This window comes from Budorcas taxicolor, chromosome 15 (assembly GCF_023091745.1).
Source record: "Budorcas taxicolor isolate Tak-1 chromosome 15, Takin1.1, whole genome shotgun sequence".
In the NCBI taxonomy this organism is placed as follows: Eukaryota; Metazoa; Chordata; class Mammalia; order Artiodactyla; family Bovidae; genus Budorcas; species Budorcas taxicolor.
In genome coordinates, this window is record NC_068924.1 from 67,442,318 (window position 1) to 67,457,571 (window position 15,254).

General features: G+C 36.0%; 1 non-coding gene across 1 annotated transcript; it reads left to right on the forward strand.

The window, feature by feature from the left end:
- The first annotated feature begins 13,265 nt into the window (after nt 1–13,265).
- Nucleotides 13,266–13,372, forward strand: LOC128061051 (U6 spliceosomal RNA). The gene has a single exon (XR_008200671.1). It is a non-coding gene; the product is annotated as a U6 spliceosomal RNA (small nuclear RNA).
- The last annotated feature ends 1,882 nt before the right edge of the window (nt 13,373–15,254 follow it).

Genomic DNA, 15,254 nt, shown 5'->3' on the forward strand with positions numbered 1-15,254 from the left:
TTGGCCATGAACTTTTTACTGAGATTACTGGCAGCGTTGCAATTAAGGCCACTTTGAATGTTTATTTGTGTTTCAGTCATCCAGCAAACTTAACCCTTTGTTTGTATGAAACAAATACAAAAGCCTGGAAAATGGCAGCAAGATTTACCTATATATATATATATACGGCTTCCCTGGTGGCTCAGAGGGTAAAGCGTCTGCCTGCAATGTGGGAGACCTGGGTGTGATCCCTGGGTCAGGAAGATCCCCTGGAGAAGGAAATGGCAACCCACTTCAGTATTCTTGCCTGGAGAATCCCAAGGATGGAGGAGCCTGGTGGGCTATATATGTGTGTGTGTGCATGTATATATATATATCACAACACCAAATGGACTTCTTTATTAGCTAACTCTTTATGCATCAACTTTTATTTCTATGGAAATAAGACTGCTTTTCAGGGCAGTGAAGTTTTTGAAGTATTCCTAGAGGTAGGAATATTCCTAAAAGCTCCTCTTTAACAATGCCACTTCATAGTATGGTTCTTAGTATGATGTTTCTTTGTGACCTTTATGTTGCTGGTATATACAAAACAAGCACAGAAATTGGAAGAATGTATATACAAAATGTATAACAATCTGTATTTGTTGAAACTTCCAAGAGTATTATCAGATACATTTTATTGTAGAGCAGAGTATAGGATAATTCAACTGTAGAACCCATCAGATGAGGCGTATGTGGCCATCTCAAGTTGGAGACTGTTTTTTAGTCCATTAAAGATAGAGTGTATCTTTTAAATGGCCCTTTACTGAGTAGTTTGAGCAGCACTTGTCCTGAGATTTGAGAATTCCAGATTGGTAGGTTCTCACCAATGACTGCTTAAATATTTATTTGGTTTCATTCCCCATAGCCTTGTCTTCTCAAGGAAGCACACAGTTCAGCTTTCTCTGTGATTATGGAAATTATTGCCTAAGGGACAGAAAATGCCAGTAACTATGGACTTAGTTCACCCATGAGCCAGCAGAAGTTACTTATTATTAATGGGTATGTTTGCTGGGAAGCTAGGAACTATAACACAGCCCAAGAGACTTGTTTTGATTTTCTTCCTGACTGAAGGAAACCATGGGAAATATTGTATTTATTTGCTAATTCTGAGGGTAAAACATACATTTTTCCTGAGAGTGGTACACACTGAATTATTTGCAGCTTCTCAACAATGTAGTTTTTCCCAGGGGAGAAAAGAATGGGTGAGGAAAGCAGAGGGGATTCCCCTTAGGGACAACATTAAATACTCTTTGAGATGACCCTGGAAATCAGGGGGTTTGAAATATGCAAGTGACCTCTTATCCATCTCTAAAAATGTGCTGAGCTCTAGGGACTTTGAAAAGTTTCAAAATATGTTCTTGAAAAAATTAGGAAAATAAGTAATATCAGGACTAAGGAAATATTCTATAATTACTCTAACATATTCTATAATGACTGTAAAAGGTTGTGACAGCTGAACTGTAAAGAAGGCAGAGTACCAAACAATTGATGCTTTCAGACTGTAGTGCTGGAGAAGACTCCTGAGAGTCCCTTGGACAGCAGTAGATCAAACCAATCAATCTTAAAGGATATCAACCCTGAATACTCATTGGAAGGACTGATGCTGAGGCTGAAGCTCCAGCGTTTTGGTAACTTGATGTGAACAGCTGACACATTGGAAAAGTCCCTGATGCTGGAAAAGATTGAGGGCAGAAGGAGAATGGGTCATCATAGGATGAATTGGCTGGATGGCATCACTGATGCAATGGACATGAAACTGGGCACGTTGATAAATTCCGGGAGATGGTAAGGGACACGGAAGCCTGGCGTGTTGCAGTCCGTGGGGCCCCAAAGAGTTGGACATGACTGGGTGAGTGAACAACAACTATAAAAGTCAGCTGAGAGGGTCAGGGAAAGTGATGGAACATCTGTATTCGAGCTGAGAGGGTTGAAAAACTGTTTTTCTTGGGCAGAAAGCACTTTTAGGGAGGTTGTTAGAGGTGTTTGAACTCATTGTGTTTGTAAACACTAAGAAGAACTCAGAATGGAAAATTTAGGATAAGGATGTTAGAAAGGCTTTTTGAATGATCTAGTTTTCCTAGACTCTGTAAGAAGAAATGCAAAATTATAAAAATGAATTTCATTTGTATGCTTCATTACAGTTTGGAAGAAAGTTCGTGTTGGTTTTTTCTCATTTCCTACAAATAACAGGCAAATAAGAGAGTTATTATTTCCATTTCATAGATGAGGAAAATGAATTATCAGTATGAATCAAAAAATCAGGACTCCACATACCAAATTTTGCAGTGTACTTGTCCTGTAATTATCTGCAAGGAGATATAGGATATATATATATTTTTTCTTATCCCCTCTCCTTCCAAATTCAGGATATATGGCAGGTGTTTTGCCATATAATAGTTCTGCTATTCAAAAATGTGTAGACTAATTTGACTAAACTTAACCATTATCTTTTACATTCTTATAGCTTTTCTCAAGGTGTCTTGCTTTTAGTCACAAAGCATTCCTTCTAAAGATATTCTAAATATTCAGTCAGCTATAGATATTCGGTCAATCAGAAGACTGTGACAGACCAAATTACATGTTATGTTTCACTTTTTCGGTTGTTGTTGTTTTGATGTCTTTACTTCACAAGTTAGAAAACGGCAACCTGAATAAAGTCAGGGATGTTTCAAGATTTTTGAAAAGTCAAGAGCATATTATTTTGGAAATAGCTTGTAATTTATCAGAAAATATGTAAAGGCATAAAATCTAGCATTTCTGCCAAAATAAATAATAATAGGATATAATAACTTTTGTTTAAAGGTTAATTGGGAACTCATAAAAATTTATAAGAGAATTTAGAAATATTTAATTACAAAATAATTCACAAAACTCTGGCTTATTTTTTACTTTCACTGATATCATTTTTGAATGAATCTTGAAAAAAGGTATTACATGTGTTCAGAAAGTAACTCAGAAGCATAAATGATTTGATTAAAGTCAATAAAATCTATATTGTGTTTCTGAAATTTTGTGGGGGAATTTTTGCTTTAAATATCTCATGATTTATGATATTTCTGATAGTCATTGACTGTGTTACATTTTAAAAATTTTGCTGTAAGCTCTAATCATTTTCCTTGCCTACTAAATGCCCTATTGCCATGTCATTCTTTCTCTCATAGCTATACCAGTTTGATGAACTGTATTGAAATCAACATTACCAACATGCTAGCTATCCACAGCTATAAAAATCTATTGCATATTTTATGATTAATATGTCAGCCCTTAAGATGCATTTCCAACAAGTAGAGAATAATGATGGGATGTTTTATGTATAAAGTCTGTGAGTGCGTTTTCCCACTGAGATATAGTCAATTGATTCAAATCCTTACCCTTATCCCTTCCACGTGCAAAGTCATGGATCATTTCAGTTCAGTTGCTTAGTCCTGTCCGACTCTTTACGACCCCATGGACTGTAGCACGTAAGACCTCCCTATCCATCCTGAACTCCTGGAGTTTACTCAAATTCATGCCCATTGAGTCAATAATGCCATCCAACCATCTCATCCTCTGTCATCCCCTTCTCCTCCCACCTTCAATCTTTCCCAGCATCAGGATCTTTTCCAATGAGTCATTTCTTCACATCAGGTGGCCAAAGTATTGGAGTTTCAGCTTCAGCATCAGTCCTTCCAATGAATATTCAGGACTGATTTCCTCCAGGATGGACTGGCTGGATCTCCATGCAGTCCAAGGGACTCTCAAGTGTCTCCTCCAACACCACAGTTCAAAGTATCAATTCTTCAGCACTCAGCTTTCTTTCTAGTCCAACTCTCACATCCATACACGACTACTGGAAAAACCATAGTCTTTACCAGATGGACCTTTGTTGGCAAAGTTGTCTTTGCTTTTTAATATGTTGTCTAGGTTGGTCATAAACTTTCTTCCAAGGAACAAGTGTGTTTTAATTTCATGGCTGCAGTCACCATCTGCAGTGATTTTGGAGCCAAAAAAAAAAAAAAAAAGTCTGTCATGTCAATGTTTCCATTGCTTCCCCATCTATTTGCCATGAAGGGAAGAGACCAGATGCCATGATCATACTTTTTTGAATGTTGAGTTTTAAGGCAACTTTTTCACTCTCCTCTTTCACTTTCATCAAGAGACTCTTTAGTTCTTTTTTGCTCTCTGCCATAAGGGTTGTGTCATCTGCATATCTGAGGTTATTGATATTTCTCCCAGCCATCTTGATTCCAGCTTATGCTTCATCTAGACCAGCATTTCTCTAGATGTACTCTGCATATAAGTTAAATAAACAAAGAAAGCGCAAGGGCTAAACCCAAAGGAAGCACAAAAGCTTCCCTTGTGGCTCAGCTGGTAAAGAATCTGCCTTCAATATGGTAGACCTGGGTTCAATCCCTGGGTTGAAAAAAAACCCTGAAGAAGGGAAAGGCTACCCACTCCAGTATTCTGGCCTGGATAATTCCATGGACTTTATAGTCCATCGGGATGAAAGAGTCAGACCCGACTGAATGACTTTCACTATCCACTCACTATGGCAGTTCTATTTCCAGTTTTAAAGGAATCTCCACACTGTTCTATGGAGTGGCTATACCAGTTTGCATTCCCATCAACAGTGTAAGAGGGTTTCCTTTTCTGCACACCCTTCCCTGTGTATAATGTTTGTAGACTTTTTGATGGCAGCCATTCTGACCAGCGTGAGAAGATACCTCATTAAGGTTTTTATTTGCGTTTCTCTAATAATGAGTGATGTTTAGCATCTTTTCATGTGTTCATTAGCCATCTGTATGTATTCTTTGGAGAAATGTCTGTTTAGTTATTTGGCTCACTTTTTGATTGGGTTGTTCACTTTTCTAGTATTGAGCTATATGAGATGCTTATATATTTTGGAGATTAATTATTTTTCAGTTGTTCCATTTGGTATTATTTTCTCCCATTCTGAAGGCTGCCTTTTCACTTATAGTTTTTTAAACTTATAGTTTTTTTTTGTTGTTGTGCAAAAGCTTTTAAATTTAATTAGGTCTTATTTGTTTATTTTTGTTTTTATTTCCATTACTCGAGAATGGAAGAGAAGATCTCTTTAGATGAAGATCTTGCTGTGATTTATATCAGAGAGTGTTCTGCCTATGTTTTCCTCTAAGAGTTTTATAGTTTCTAGTCTTACATTTAGATCTTTAATCCATTTTGAGTGTATTTTTTTGTATGGTGTTAGAATGAGTTCGAGGTTCATTCTTTTACATGTGGCTGACCAGCTTTCCCAGCACCACTTGTTGAAGAGGTTGCCTTTTGAGAGTAAAGTATATGGACTATACAGAGTCGTACAGTCATGCAATCCTGGCAGGAAAAGAAAGAAAGAATAGTATCTTAATAGGAAGTGAAACCCAAAGAAGAGACAGAAATCTTTTATATTTGGGCTAGCCAAGGATGAGGGGGTTGGGGAATAGGCAAGAGTTGCTAGAAAAGTTCTGTCTTCCATATGGAAATCCCAATTCAGTCTTCCAACAACAAATACTGACAGTCTTTGATGTGCTAAGCATTGCGTTAGATAATAGAGGTCCACGTTCACCAGAACACTTTTTCCACAGCCCTTATATCTGGTCAGATAGGCATTCGTATCCGTCCTACCTTTATCCATTGCTGTCATTTCAGTCACTGTCCAATCCTTCATCATCTCTTGTATAGATCATTGTAACTCCCCACTTTTTAACTCTCCAGTATCTTCCCAATTTTAAACTTCCTATCCTCGGTCACTTTTCTAAAAGACAGATATAATTGTATTTAGGAATACAGCCTAAGGATTTAGAAAACATCTTTTGATAAGATCTGGATCAGACTCCTCAGTATTGCATCTGAAGGTTTTCAAACCCGTCCTACATTTTCTATACCTCTGCCATCTCATTTCCAAATATTTATCTCCTGCTACTCTCCTGCATTGGCCATAGGTAAATTGGTGTCAGTTTCTTAGGGGCTATATATATCTTTTTGTTTCTGTTTTCATGACTTTGATAATGTTCTTTTTGCCAGAAATATTCCCCCTATGCCACCATCAAGGCTTCAAATGTGTCCTCTTTTTAGTGACTTTTTCCTGACTTCCTTATACTGAATTAATTACTCTATTTTATGGACTCCATCATAATTCTGCTTTTCTCCAGTATTGCAAAGCACATTGTGTTACAATTATGCTTTCTGACTTCTGTTAATTTCTGTAAGTTGAAAACTCTATATTTTCTCTTATTATTGCAGGTATCTAACTTAGTGACCAGTCTATCAGATACCTTTTTTTTTCTATTCTCTCTCTCTTTCTTTTTTCCCCTCTCCTTTTTTATTTTTTTCCTCCAGGCCAGAATACTGGAGTGGGTAGCCTTTCCCTTCTCCAAGGGATCTTCCCAAGGGATTGAACCCAGGTCTCCCACATTGTAGGCAGATTCTTTACCAATAAATGAATGAACACATCTTAGTAGTAGCTTTAGCTTTTGTGTCTGCCTATGTCAGTCTCCCATAAATAAAGTAAATAAAGTATCCTTATAGGTTTTATAAGGCATATAATTGAGCTTACTACTACTACTACTACTAAGTCACTTCAGTCGTGTCCGACTCTGTGTGACCCCATAGATGGCAGCCCACCAGGCTCTGCTGTCCCTGGGATTCTCCAGGCAAGAATACTGGAGAGGGCTGCCATTTACTTCTCCAGTGCTTGAAAGTGAAAAGCCAAAGTGAAGTCGCTCAGTTGTGTCCGACTCTTGGTGACGCCATGGACTGTAGTCCACCAGGCTCCTCCATCCATGGGATTTTCCAGGCAAGAGTACTGGAGTAGGGTGCTATTACCTTCTCCAAATTGAGCTTAAGATATAGCTTTTATTCTGTGCAGAGAGGGAAAAGAGACAGAACCAGGAAAATCTTTCTACATGTCTTACCCTACTCTCTCTCTCTCTCTCTCTCTCTCACACACACACGTACACACACACACACACACGTACACATACACACACACAGACTCACTCACTCATAAGAAGAACTATCTGGAGGACACAATCTCCTCAGGTTAAACTATCAATCCTAAAGATTTGGAGAGTGAAAGCATGGAGAATTGTCTGTGTTGGGGAGACCAGTCAGCCCCCAGCAGTCTTCATCATTTCTTTCTTCAGCAAGGCTTTTATGTTGCCCTGATAACATCCTGCCCTTAGCAGGAAAGCAACTGGGCTGTTGCTGGTGATCTCTCTGATGAAGAAGCATGCGATGATTGTCTCAAAGCAGCAGCATTGAAAAGCAAGGGAGCAGAATGTAATAATTTTATTTCAATTCATCTGTTCTCCCTTCAGCTTCCGTCTGCTCCAAGTAGCAGGAATTACCCACCTGTCTCCACAAACTGAAGACACACAGCAAATTCAGGATAGATTTCAATCTGTTCAATCTGTGAGGTCCTGGGATCTATAATTCTGTTTCACTTCTCTAATTTCTACAGGGCAACGTTCAGTGGGGGGAGATGACCCCCCCACAGTAGATTGCTAGTCTTGAAAGAAACAACCAAAATGTTACCAATTGTGATGCATGGGTGGAAGGACCTTAAGGAAATTTATATATTTGATTTTTTAATAACAATCTAGTATTAATATAACTTATTATCTTGCATTTTCATGTTGTGTGCTAAAAGGTTCTCTAGTGATTATGGAGTTTATCATTTCATACATTTTTGTCTGTATCCCATTTTTGTCTATAACTAAGCTGAAACCAAAGAAATAACATTACTTGACAAAAATCATGGAGCTAGTTGATGGCAGGGCTTGAGCTTGATTTGCCTTTTCTCCAGCTGGGCAAGAACACTTTCCACTGCATTGTTTTGCTTTAATTAAAATGAAGTCAATTCTTAGAAAAACTAATTTAACTCAAGTGAATAGATGAAGCATGAAATAAGCAACATGAAGCTCTATGATATCCTTAGACAAGCAGACCCTATGTGATCCACATCAGGGAACTTTTAGCTGTCTTGGACTATGCTCTAATGAAACCTTTAGACCAGAAAGGGCCTCTTAATTCCAGTGTTTTCTAATATATAAGATCATTTCTTTTGTTTCACCTATTTTTAATGAGATATGAACAGTATAATATTAAAGCCACTCAAAAATTATGATAAAATCAACTTTGTTCTTGCACATGTAACAGTTTAAACTGACAATAGCATCCGATGATGAATTGAATAAGCATATGTTGTTCAATGCAATTACCATCTGTTTTATATGATAAAGTGTTTATATGGGTTTCACTGGGGTAAAGCACAATTATAAATCCTGAACTAATCTACTCCTGTCCATCCCACTGGTGTTTATCTTTTCTTGAGTGGGTGCTTTAGAGGAAGTGAGGGTAACAAGAAATTATCAACTCGTTCTTTTTTAGGTGCACAGCTTTTGGTTCATTGCAACTGATTATGTTTTATACAAATTACTGTGGAAAATGATTCTTTTATAGGTGATTGCAATCAGGATGATAATATATAATTTTGATTAATCAAGGAAGTTTGATTAATTTCAGTGTTGATCGTGGCATAATCCCACACTAGAATGAAATGATGTTTACTGTCATTTGAAATGAATAATATCCCATAGTGAATTGAGTCCCTGAAGTTCTCCACACTTTGAAGTTATGTAACATTTCCAGTTATTTCTGTTGATGAATATAAATAATGTTTCAGTGCTTTCAAGAGTCTAAATCTATGCATAATATATAATAGCACTCTAAGAAGGTTATCTCCCAAAAGGCAATGTTAAATATTTAAGACTATTGTTTCCTTCTTTCCTTCCACCGAATCCTTGCATCTCCACGGTATTATTCATTTCCTCTTGAAATGACTGGAATTTTACTCTATTATGTTTAATTAATTTAATATTTTTATTTAAAATAGCATTTCTGTTTTTATTTCACTGATATTCATATGTGATTTTCATCTCTTAAGGTTTCAAGTTAGGTATTGTTAACCCTAACCCTTAAAACATAACAAATCAACTTTGATTTTGGTTAACCCTCGTCTCTGTTAGGCAATACTTCCTTAATCTGGGATATAACATGGGTCATTACCACTATATCTATTTTAGCATTGTTTATATTATTTTTCTCAGTCACCAGATCCTCACCTAATGACACAGTTTCCTACCTTTTGCAAAGTAACTGTGTCCTGGATCATGGCAAGGCCAAATTTTTTCAGGGTTTAGGAAAAAAAAAAAAATTGTTGTTCGTAAAAAATCCTTGATTGTCCTATTAGCACTTTAGCATGAATTTTCCTGAAAAGGAGATATAATCAGGCTACCTAGGGATTCATGAGGTGTGGGGGCCACCAAGGAGGCCTACAAAGTCACTAACTCCAATTTATACACTTGGTGACCCAGTAGAATGAGGCTGATAGAATGTGAAGAGAGAGAAAGGGAATGTAGGGCAAGGAAAAGACAGGCCCTGGCTAGTACCTTTGCCTGCAGGATGAAGGAAGGGAGGGCAGGGGACTCTCCCTTCATGGAAAGGCAGGAGCTACACGGTAAAGCTCTCCACCTCACTGTCTGTAGAAAACAGATGAGCCTATGTCCATCCGCCTTGTATTAGGACCCCCTCCCCATTCCGTCCTTTGTTATCTTGGTTCTATCTTCCTAAGTCTGTAGTCCAAATTTTGCAATTTGAACCCAAGTTCTGTTGTACTCTATCATTATTTATCTGAAGTGTTGCTTCTCCTCCAGTTATCAATACCATAGCACACTGTTGAATTATTATTGTTTCAGCACTTATCATTTTCCATAATTTGTGCTGTTATTAATTTTACATTTCTTTGTATTTGGCTTTTCTGTCTATATATCAACTTGATGAGTGCAGAAAGCTTCCCTATTGGGTTTACTGCTCTATTTCCAGGGTCAAGGAGAAGATTTCACCTATAATGAATATTAAAAGAAAATGTTGAATGAATGAATAAATATTCTCATGTTCTCTTATTGACCCTCATTTTTATTTCTGTGAGTCTATCAAAGATTATCTACTTTTTACTTCTAATAGAATCTACAGATTTACTCAGTCTAAATTCAATGTATATGATGAATTCCAATTTCCTAAACATAATGACCTTCATATAATATTCCCCCTCATTTAATGCCCTTAAATCTCTTCTTATCAATTTTTAAAATAGAGTTCATGACATGGGCACTAAAGCCAGACTGCTTCTAGTATTCCACAGCTTCCTAGCAGGGGCATTGGACACATTCCTCAGGCTTCTAGCATCTCAGTTTCTCACCTTCTTTCTTGATGTTAGTACTGCGTAAGAAGTTTATTCTGAATATTAAGGGTTCAGTCATCACCATGCTCAGAAAATCACCTGATTCATTATAAATTTATATTAAATGTGAGTATTTTTATTGTAAGAAACTCATTCTTATTTCACTTAAAAATTCTCAATAGATTGAGAGAAGATGAGAGAACTTGAGAAAATATTTAGATGATTTTCTTTTCCATAGTATGAGTACTTTCCTATGACCCTTCTGCATTTCTCCATTTTAGATAAATATAAATAACCCCTATGATCAAAATATTATTTTATTTTTACACCAGAATATCTATCGCTTTTAAACATTTGGAACTACAAGCATCTGAATGAAACAGCAATTGGAAAGGCTCTATAGTCATAGTAGTGTTAGTCGCTCAGTCATGTCCAACTCTTTGTGACCTCTTGGACTGTAGCCTGCCGGGGTTCTCTGTCCATGGAATTTTCCAGGCAAGAATACTGGAGTGGCTTGCCATTCCTTTCTCCAAAGGATCTTCCCAACCCAGGGATTGAACCTGGGCCTCCTGCATAGCAGGCAGATTCTTTACCGTCTGAGCTGTAGGTAAGTCCTTAAGTTTCTATACTTTCAATTGATTATAAGATAAGCTTTATTTCCTCATCTTTGTACCCTTACTCCTCATGTTTAGCTTCTTTATCCATCGTGTTTATTTTCCTGGTAAGAGTATCATAAATGTCTTCCCTAAAAACCCAAAGACACCATCTTCCTTTGTTCTATCAGAAGGATAATGAGTATAGACTATTGCCTGAAATCGCTGGAGAGCAAGTAACACTTTTCACTCGAAGGCCAGGAAAGAAATTATAGGACAAGACGTGGAGAAGGAAATGGCAACCCATTCCAGCGTTCTTGCCTGGAGAATACCAGGGACAGCGGAGCCTGCCGTCTATCGGGTCGCACAGAGTCGGACATGACTGAAGCGACTTAGCAGCAGCAGCAGCATAATGAAAAGTAGCAAAGACTATTACACATGGAAGGCGGGCACTGATAGAGCCAGCTCGACTATTGTCTGAGAGCTAGGACAGTCAGCATCTGTTCTCAGAAGCCAATGCCTTGCGTTGGGGAGCCTAAGGTAAGCCAAAGTGCAAGAGGAAAGATGGCCCACAAGAGAAACAGTGTTGACAACTTCAAAGCAAAATCAATACATTTGGTAGCAGCATTAAGATCAGAGATAGGACTGAGATCAGTGAATCTTTGCACCATGCTAAATGTAACACTTTATTGACTATAACTCATCATTTCTCCTCATACCTATTCTCCATCCTGTTGCAGCCTGTCAGATTGCCAGTTGTCTCTCTTCCCTTCTGCCTAATATTTCCTGAAGTTTTCATTTGTCTTCATTTTCTCCCTCTACTAGAAAGCAAAATTTCTGCAACTCAGGCCATAGTCATTTTTTTTCCTTTATGAAAATTAGCCTTCTCTTGCTTCAATCATCACCCCTGAAGAAAGGCTACCACATTCACATGTCTGACTTTGATCAAGTCAATTATTTCTAATTGTGTTTGGAAGATTGTCAAGAATTTTTTTTTTTTTTTTGCACAACAATGAAATAATTCTAATTGTTTCCTCTCATGAAATCATTCTCTGTTTTCCAGCTTCTGCTATATGCTATACTCTTTTGTTTCTTCAAAATCATAATTCCTCGACTCAGTTGCCTTCCCCCCCTTTTTTTTCCTCCTTTCTACTAACTGTAAGTCTCATCAAATCTTTTAGTTGCTTTCTCAGATTTATCTTTTGTTTTCCACTGTGCTGTTTCATGCGCTGTTTTCAAATCTGAAATGTCCTCCCTTCTCCTATATCCAACAATTTCAGTTCTTGAAATTTTAATCTATTCTCTGTCCTTCTTAAACATATTTCTAACCTACCTCAGAACCATTTTCTCTAATTCCTTTTGACTTATTGATCTTATCATTAATGTGTTATTTACATGTATGGTCTTGGTGTTGTCCAAACAGTGTATGTTGAAAAGAGTACATTTTCTTTGTGGATAGATCCTTTATATGTGCTTATTTTTTTCTCCTTCTTTTTATATTGATTAAAAGATGTTAAGAGAGTTACAGTACTGAGTGCTAAATCACTTTAGTTATGTCCAACTCCTTGCAACCCCATGGATTATAGCCCACCAGGCTCCACTGTCCATGGAATTCTCCAGGCAAGAATACTGGAGTGGGTAGCCATTCCCTTCTCTGGGGGATCTTCCTGACCCAAGTATTGAGCCTGGGTCTCCTGCACTGCAGGCAAATTCTTTACCATCTGAGCCACTAGGTCAGCCCAGAAATGAGAAAACAGACAAAGATTCACTTAAAGGCAGTAATCTCAGTATAACTGTTTATTCAAATCCATTCATGCAATCAATCATTAGTAGATATAAATGCATCCAGTTAATGATTAATTCATTTATTTTTGAAAAACATATTTATGTTGAGCATGTATTGTGTGTCCTGTGCTGATACTGACACTTTGGGTATTAAGAAAAGAGTGACATAGTCCCTGACCATATGATCTTCAATATCTAGTAAGGAAAACAGTAATTGAAACTGATTTTATACTATTATCATAATTCATATACAGTTAAAATATGTTCTGTGAATAACAGGAAAAATATTGAAACTTCAAATAACCATATTATTATACTTTACAAACTTTTTTAACATTTTCAACCTTTTGATGATCTTTAATTAAAATCATTAGTAAAGACACCATCTCCAATTTTTATCTTAGAAAATATGTACAAACATAGATATAGTTTTGAGCAATAATTGATACCAGTACATACTGTTTTAATATTATATGTTTGTAATATTATCATAGGTGAAGTGAAATAATTAATAGGCTAACTAAAGAGTTAAATCATAAAATTACTATCACATAAACTATTGATAATACTATTTGAAAGCTTTACTTTCTATTTGGATAACTTATCAATTATTAAAAAATTATAAATCAGTGCTCGCTTCAGCAGCACAAATACTAAAATTGGAAAGATACAGAGAAGATTAGCATGGCCCCTGCGCAAGGATGACATGCAAATTCGTGAAGTGTTCCATATTTTTTGTCAATATATGGCAAAACCAATACAGTATTGTAAAGTAAAATTAAGTAAAAATAAAAAATAAAATAAAATAAAATGCTCACAACTAGGGAGATTTAAAAAAATTATAAATCAGAGACTTGTCTAATCTACTTTCCTATGATTATTTGAGAAGAATTTTGTTATTACTAAGTTTTAAAGTTTTTATTAAACTGCTTATAATACATGTAATAATTGATTTTTCCATTAGAGATATTGCTAATAAATTATAGAAATTTATGTGATTAAAACAATATGACTTGAATGTTAAATTATCTTCATCTCTTTCTAAATAACAACACATTATAATTTCACTTTTCATCTCTGCAAACTAAGATTTTGCATTTTTCTGTATATTGACTTTACTATGGAAGCTAAAGGAAATTAAGGCTTGTATTATGTTTTAACTGCAACAATGATGCCATTCCAAGAAGTTCTAAATAAATGGACTTGTATACATTTTTCCTTTTTGATAGAACCAATTTGCAGAACATTTTCTCCTATGATTTATCTTTTTAGACTCATATTCTTTTTTTTAAATTGTTTAATCTTACAATTTCATGTTACTTTCTGAAGCTTTATCCTCTTAAAAAGTATCAGTAAAAAAGTCCTCTGGCTTATTTCTATTTATCATGTATGGGTAAATACATTGATGAGTAATGCTAAATTAAACAAATGAAATCTTTTGATCTTCATCAGCTTTTTCATGTTAAAGTTTTAAGTTGTTTCGTCCCATCTGACTGTGACCCCATACATTGTAGCCCACCAGGCTCCTCTGCCCATGGAATTCTCTAGGCAAAAACAGTGGAGTGGTTCGCCATTTTATTTTCCAAGGGATCTTCCCCACCGAGGGATCAAACCCAGCTCTCCTGCATTGCAGGCAGTTTCTTTACCATCTGAGCCAAATAGCCTTGGCATTTTTCATGGTAAATCTTATGCTAAAGAAAGTGAAATGAATCCTATACAAAAACTATTTATATAATATTTCATTAAGGATGAAAAAGTAAAGATTTGTCAAGAAAATAGCTCATCATAAACAAAGAAATTACTTAGAAAAATACTCAGAATAAAAGTTACTTTATTGGACATCTAAATATAAACTTTTTAAGCTAAAAGTGATTTACCCTGGTTCTCTTGGATGTTTTATATTGAATTTAACTACTATCATTCCTTATCTTCAAATTTGTCTCTTTTTCTTCTGCGTTAATTAATAGAGATTAGTTAGATTATGAGGTTATGAACTTGAAGTAGTGTTCTTCACCTCAAGTCCAAGTTTCTGTTATTCAACAAATCCTGGTGATATTGAGTTTCATTTTATTCGTTGGTGAACATATTACACTCACCAACAGAGACCATCTAACTAGTATTATCCTTATATCTCAGGATGGTTTGCAGAAATACCATAAAGATCTTCCTTTGAGCAAAAGTTCACAGAAGTTAAGTGTACTCTGAATCCATTAGTAGCCATGGAGTTTGTTTTCTAAAACATCAGATGAACTTATTATGTGCCAGTTTAACTTTTGGCATGTTCCACAGATCAGTAGGACAGTAAATGCCCACTTTATTCTTGAAAGTCAGAATCCAGCAGAGTAAAAGTGTTTTGGTAAATGTCATTTAATTATATCGTCAAAGAGATGAAATACTCCTTTAGCAATGAATACTATTATCTGAAAGCTACTCTATGTTCAGTTTTGATATAAGAAAAATAAAAGTTGATGCAATATCACTATTAAAAAACTAACATAAGAATGTTAGAATTTCACACACGAATGAATATCTTTTTTTTACACGTTTCATTTTCATTTGGAGTTGCTATTTCCTTGAACAGGTGCTTGTCAAGAAAAGAAAATGATTTAAACAGATAT